A 6,819-nucleotide genomic window follows, 5' to 3' on the forward strand; every position below is an offset into this window, starting at 1 on the left:
TCAAAAGATATATAAAAGAGGAGATTTATGAATATTTCTATCATAATATACGACTTCCTCTAGGTTCCTCTAAGTGGAAGTTTTGCACGTAAGCAAAAGTAAACATCTACTGGAAAGTCATTTTCTCTGTCAGGAGGGCCAGCTTTGTGCTGGCCGCAGCTGAAACCTGTTTTCTGAGGCCCCTGGCCTCTTCCAGGCCTGCTTTCCCTCCGTCCCAGGAATACAGCACATATCCCTTTGTTACCCTAATCAGAGCCAGAAGGGCTGGATCACCTTTCAAGCTGTGGGGAGTTGTAGTGCTTTTGTAACCATCTCATCCTCTGAAATGTAGTTAGATTAATTTGTCATCAAGGAAAACGTGTGGTGTATGCAGGACCAGGCCTTTGAAGTGGAAGGCAGGCATGGGGCTGGGGGTCAGTGGCCAGCTAGCCTTGCTGCCCCGATCCCTGCTCGATTAAAGCCCTTCCTGGATTGCACCTTGCACCGGTTCCCATTTTGCTTATTTAACTTTCAAAAAACTATAATCATTATGGCTGCAGAGCCAGATGACCTCAGAAAACACACAGCTCCTCCATTTAGCCACCCTGAGAAGGGCCATGAGTGGTCCCCCACCCCCAACCCGGGCCACCCAGGTGTCAGCACATGCTGCAGAGTGAATGATGGGCATGGGTCCCTGTAGGTCGACGGGCAGATGCACCCTTATGATGCTCGGTCTTGTTAACCTGCACTTAGCGGAGTTACCAGACTTCTGGAAATGCATTAAGATAGTGGCCTCAAGATATTATTTAATCCCAGACTTAGTGTCATATTTCTTGTTCAGATGCTGTATGTGCTTTATAAGGAGTTAGAGGGCTTTTAAAAATTATAGAGTAAGCAATCTATAAATTCCACAGTGTCAGGAGCTCCATATTTAACGTGCTGGCGCACAAGCCTTTTATGACTGTTGTGCCTCAGGTATATACATAGAGGCACAAGTTAAGGACTTGCTTGATTTTTAAAAGATGTTTGAAAAGCGCCAACAAATTATTAACCGCCTTCGTGGTTACTGAATCCAGTGGCAAAACTATTATTAAAGAATTTTCAAACAATGATGAGATTAGTGAAAACATTCAGTTTTAGAATTTGAACGGTATTTGATTTAAACAAAACAAAAACTCTGCTTACAACTTTCAAGTATCAAAAACCTTCATACACACATGTACTGAGCTTGTCCTATGACAATTTTATGAGATAATTCTGCTTTGATCTTTGTTTAGTAGTTCAAAGTTTTAATGGTATTTATCAACTCACTAAGTTGTAAATTCCAAAAAGCAGAGGTGAAGTCTTGGTTATTGTGTATCCCTGATACCTAGCACATTGTAGTTACTCAATAAATACTTGTTGAATGATTGAGAGTCAGTATCATCCTATTAGCTCAGCTATGTTGTTGTTAGGTTCCTTCGAGTTGAATATGACTTACTGTGACCCTAGGACAGATATGAACCCTGTCCTATCCTGTGCTATGTTCATCATCTTTGACATACTTGAGCCTATTGTAGCAGTCCTCATGTCAATACATCTGGTTGAGGGTCTTCTTTTCTTTCACTGACTCTCTACCTTTCCAATCATGATGTTACTTCTCCAAAGACTAATAATGTCCAATGTGAGAGGAAACTTTGTCATCTTTGCTTCCAAGGAGCACTCTGGCTGCACTTTCCTCAAAGACATATTGTTATTTTGGCACTCTGTGGGATATATCCAGTACTCTTCTCAAACACCACAGCTCAAAGGCATCACTTTTTCTTCTGTAATCCTTATTCATTGTCCAGGTCTCAGATGCATAGACAATGACTGAAAAGACTGTGAATCGGGCATATCTTAGTCTTCAAACTGACATCATTGCTCCTCAATAATTTAGAGAGGTCCCTGACTGCAGACTTTCCCAATGTAATATGCCTCCTGATCTCCTGACTGTTGATACTAAGTCGGTACCAACTATTCCAGGTGTTGCTTTTGGATCCAAAGAAACACAGTTATACCAATGCTTAACTTTCTTTATAAAAAAAGGTATCTGGGATTAATAATATGTGCATGTAAAATAAGGAATTCTCAGATGTTTCCTCCCACCCAACGACAGATTTGAATGCCTACAATCACAGTGGTCAGTATAGGACTTACACGTCAATAGAATTTGCTCAGCCTGAAAAACATTTTCAGCAACTAAACCTCCTCCTTACATTCCTGAGTCATACTGGCAATAGTGTTCTTAGAAAATAATCAGAAGGTTCATCTAGATTCTAAATTTGTTTATGGTAAATCACGCATAAGCTAAGGAAGGAAATATATTTTTTTTTCTCCCAAAATAGTATAAGATGTAGGGATTTGATAGTAAGCAGTTAAGAACTAGTGGATCTCACTAGAGTGTTGTTACCAACTACTTGTAGGGCCTCAAACAAGTAATATTAGGTAAATCCCTCAAGAGTAAAGTAGGAAAGCTGCATTGGATCAGTTCTATCCCTTTACTGTACTGATGAATGGCCATAGTCAACCACAGATAATGGCATTTTCTAACTCTACAGGAAATGTACTGAATTGGGTTCTTTAGAAGTCCCACTTACTTTAAAGAGTTTTAACCTTCTACAGAACTTATTACCTTCTATGGATGATGAAAGTGGGGCTAAGAAAATATGAGTAGCTAATTCAAGGTGCAAGCTAATGGAGTTCAGGCCAGTAAAACAAACTATGCAAAGTTTATCATTCACATTCAAAATTCAATTAGATATTCATGACACATTGGGAACCTCACAATCTCCCTACAGCTTTACATGGCAAAGCCACCAAACCATTTCCTGGGACACCTCACACCTTGGTCAAGAGACCATACTCTCTGCTCTTCTCCTTTACAATTTCTGGTGTAAGGATTTAAAAACACAAATAGTTAAAGGTTACCAATAAGACATCGAAGAGGGATTTTGCATGATCATTCATGCTGGGATCATCTGGATTTGGCTAAGAACATGAGTAAGGAAGGTCCTACACTTCACCAGTAGTTCTGTTTCATCTGCCATCTACACCAGTCAAATGTGTTATTCTTGTACATTCTCTGCAAAAGGTGTTAGGTATGTGCATCCACAGATTTGGCACTCAATAACCTAGATGAGAAAGCATGCTTCAAATAGATTTTTCACAATTCTTGGTCAAAATCTTAACAAGACAAGCAACTAAATGGTGTAAACTGGTTTCATGGAAAATCTGCTTATGTGGGACTAATGTGCATTTTTTTTTTTACATAAGGTCCAGAGGATGTCCTGAGGCTCAAATGGCCAGGAACTTTGGGAAACTGGTTGTAACTTTGCCACTTAGTTCATTTGAGAGCTTAAACAACTTAGATTTAAACTTTCTGGGTCACATAATCACTCCTTCATCTGCAAAATAAAGAGCATCCACTACAGTATTTTCAATCTTTTTGTGATTTTTGTTTTCTTTCCTCTGTAGAGCTGTAAACTTTTTCCTTTATGAATGAATTCTTACACCTGTAAACACTCCACCCTGCTGCTAGGTCAAGTAGATTCTGACTCATAGTGACTCTCCATTGGGTCTCCAAGGCTATAAAACTTTAAGGGAGAAGGCTGTCCAGCGTTCTCCTGAGGAATGACTGGTGATTATGAACTGCTGATCTTTCCATTTACAACGAGTCTCCACATTTTTATGTATTTTGTAGAATCCTCAACTTCTGTGGAAACAGTCTAACATTAGAACAAGTTGGAGCTACAGCACCTTCACTGCATTTTGGCTTTGTGACTTATTGGATAACTTTGGACAAGTTCCTGCACCTCTCTAAATCAGAGTTTTCACATATGGAAAATGGGAATAACAAGAGTTAATCTACTTCATAGGATTTTTTTTTAGAATAGTCAATTAATCCCAGTGCTTGCGTGTATTAGGTGCTGTTGAGTTTGCAAGAACTCATAGCAACTCTATGAATAGGTTAGAATATTGTCCTATCCTGCACCATCCTCATGCTCTACACCATGCTCAAATCCACTGTTGTATTTATGTGTTAGACCATCTTGTTGAGGGTCTTCCTCTGACCCTCTTCCTCTCCCAGTGTGATAGTTCTTTTTTCCAAGGACTAGTCTCCTTGACAGCATGCCCAGAGTTTCACCATCCTTGGCCCTACAGAGCACTCTGATTGCACTTAGTGTAAGACAAATTTCCTTTCTTTGGTAGTCCCTGATATATTTAGTGCTTTTCACCAATATCACAATTTAACGTCATCAATTCTTCATTCTTTGTTATTTCAACATTCAAATGAAAACACCATTGCTTGTATGAGGTGCACCTTAATCTTTAAACTGACATCTTTGCTCTTTAGTACTTTAAAGAGTTCCTTAATAGTAGATTTTCCCAATACAATGCATCTTTTGATTTCTTGATTGATGCAACCATGGTGTTGGTTGTGGAACTATGTACGGTAAAATGGTTCACAATTTCAGTATTTTCTTCCTCTATTATGATTTAGCCTATTAATCCAGTGGTGAGGTTTTGTGGTGGATTTTTTTTTCCTGTTGAGATGTAATCCACACTGAAGCCTATAGTCTTTGATATTCTGCAGCAAGTGCTTCAAATCTTTTTCACTTTCTTCAAGCAAAATTGTGTCATCTGCATAATACAAGTTGTTGGCGATCTTTCTCCAATTTTGATGCCATATTCTTCTTCCACAATCCAGCTTCTTGAATGGTTTGCTCATCCTACAGATAGAATAGCTATGGAGAATTAACACAACTTTGACATTCACTTTTCCAGATTTTAAACCATGCAATGTTCTCTTGCTCTGTTTAGACAACTGTTTCTTGGACTATGTATATGTTTCACATGATTCCCATTTTTCTCAATGTTATCCACAATTTGTCATGATCCACACTGTCAAATGTCTTTGCATAATCATTAAAACACTAGTAAACATCTCTGTGATATTCTCTAATTTCGGATATGACTCATCTGACATCAGCAATGCTTTTACTCATTCCATCACCTTTTCTCAATCCAGCGTGAATTATTGGCTGATCCTTAATGATGTACTGTTCCATCCTTTTAAAAATAATCTTTAGCAAGATTTTATTATATTAATGAGATTGTTTGAGAATTTCTACACTCTCATTTTTTTGAATGAAAATATAATATGAATCTCTTCTAGTCTGTTGGCCAAGTAGCAAGCTGTCTTATAAATTTATTGATATAGGCTAGAGAGCATGTCCCTAAGCTTAGGTGGTGTGTAACTCTATATATGTTCAATTCTATTATTCTTCATATTATATCTATGAACAGATCTTTACAATATAGTAAAATCAGGTCAAACTACTAATTTATGGGGGAAGAAAGTACTTGAGAGAGTGTAATTTTTTATTTATCATTTAAAGGCCTTATAACTTTTCTCCACTCAAGTTTTCATAGGCAGAAGGGCTTCTTTATATAAAAATAAAAGTTATGCTTATCACCAGAAAGGAATGAAAAGAAGTGCACACTGTAAGACACAATAGCTATTGCTTCATGGGGAGTTAGGAGATAATGATTGCAATGGTACATGTAAAGGGGCTTCCTGGGGCAGCTAGCCAAAATAAGAGTGTTCTATTTTAACAGTTCACTAAGCTACCTCTTTGTTTCTGTCTTTGAAATGGGAACAAATATAACTCTCTTCCAGTCAGTAGGCCAGGTGGTTGTCCTCTAGATTTCTTGGCACAACTTGGTGAGCACATCCAGGGCAGCATCTGTTTGTGAAATATGTCAATCAGTATGCCATCAACTCTTGGGGCCTTGTTTTTTGCCAATTGTTTCCTCCTTCATCACCACAGGCTCTTGCTCATATGCTGTTACATGAAGTTCTTCTGTGTCCACCAATTCCTTTTGGTACAATGACTCTGTATACTCTTTTCATCTTCTTTTAATGCTTCCTGCATCACTTAATATTGTTCCCAAAGCATCCTTAAGTATTGCAACTCAAGGTTTGAATTTGTTCTTCAGTTCCTTCAGCTTAAGAAATGCTGAGCGAGTTCGGCCCTTTTGATTTTCTGACTCCAGTTCATGGTATATTTCATTGTAATGCTTTACTTTGTATTCCCTCGCTGTCCAATAGTGTGGAAATTACAGAACAATATCATTAATATCACATGTAAGCAAGATTCTGCTGAAGATTATCCAAAACTGACTAGAACAGCACATCAACAGAGAACTTCCTGAAGTATGGGATGGATTTAGAAGAGGCTGCGGCACTAGTGATATTTTAGCTAATGGCAGATGGATCTTGGCTGAAATCAGAGAGTACCAGAGGAATATCTGTCTGTGTTTCATTGACTATGGAAAGGCATTTGATTGTGTGGATCACAACACACTGTGGCTGACCTTGAGAGGAATGGGAATCCCAGAACACTTGACTGTGCTTATGCAAAACTTATACTTGGACCAGGAGGCAGCTGTCAGAATAGAGTAAGGAAGCACTGCATGGTTCAAAACTGGGAAGGGTGTGCATCAAGGATGTGTCCTATCTCCGTATCTTTTCAATCTATATGCAGAACAGATTATCTGGGAGGCTGGGCTCTATGAAGAGAAGTGTGGCATCAGGATTGGAGGTAGACTTATCAGCAATCTACTTTATGCAAATGACACAACCCTGCTTGCTGAAACTGAGGAGGACCTGAAGCATTTGCTGCAGAAGGTCAAGGATTGCAGACTTCAATATGGATTGAAGCTCAACGTCAAGAAAACAAAGATTCTCGCCACTGGGCCAATTGGCAGCATCATGATAGATGGTGAAGAGATTGAAGATTGTTGACAGCTTTAGTT

Source organism: Elephantulus edwardii, unplaced genomic scaffold, assembly GCF_000299155.1.
Source record: "Elephantulus edwardii isolate Elephantulus edwardi_28Jun2011 unplaced genomic scaffold, EleEdw1.0 scaffold00285, whole genome shotgun sequence".
NCBI lineage: Eukaryota > Metazoa > Chordata > Mammalia > Macroscelidea > Macroscelididae > Elephantulus > Elephantulus edwardii.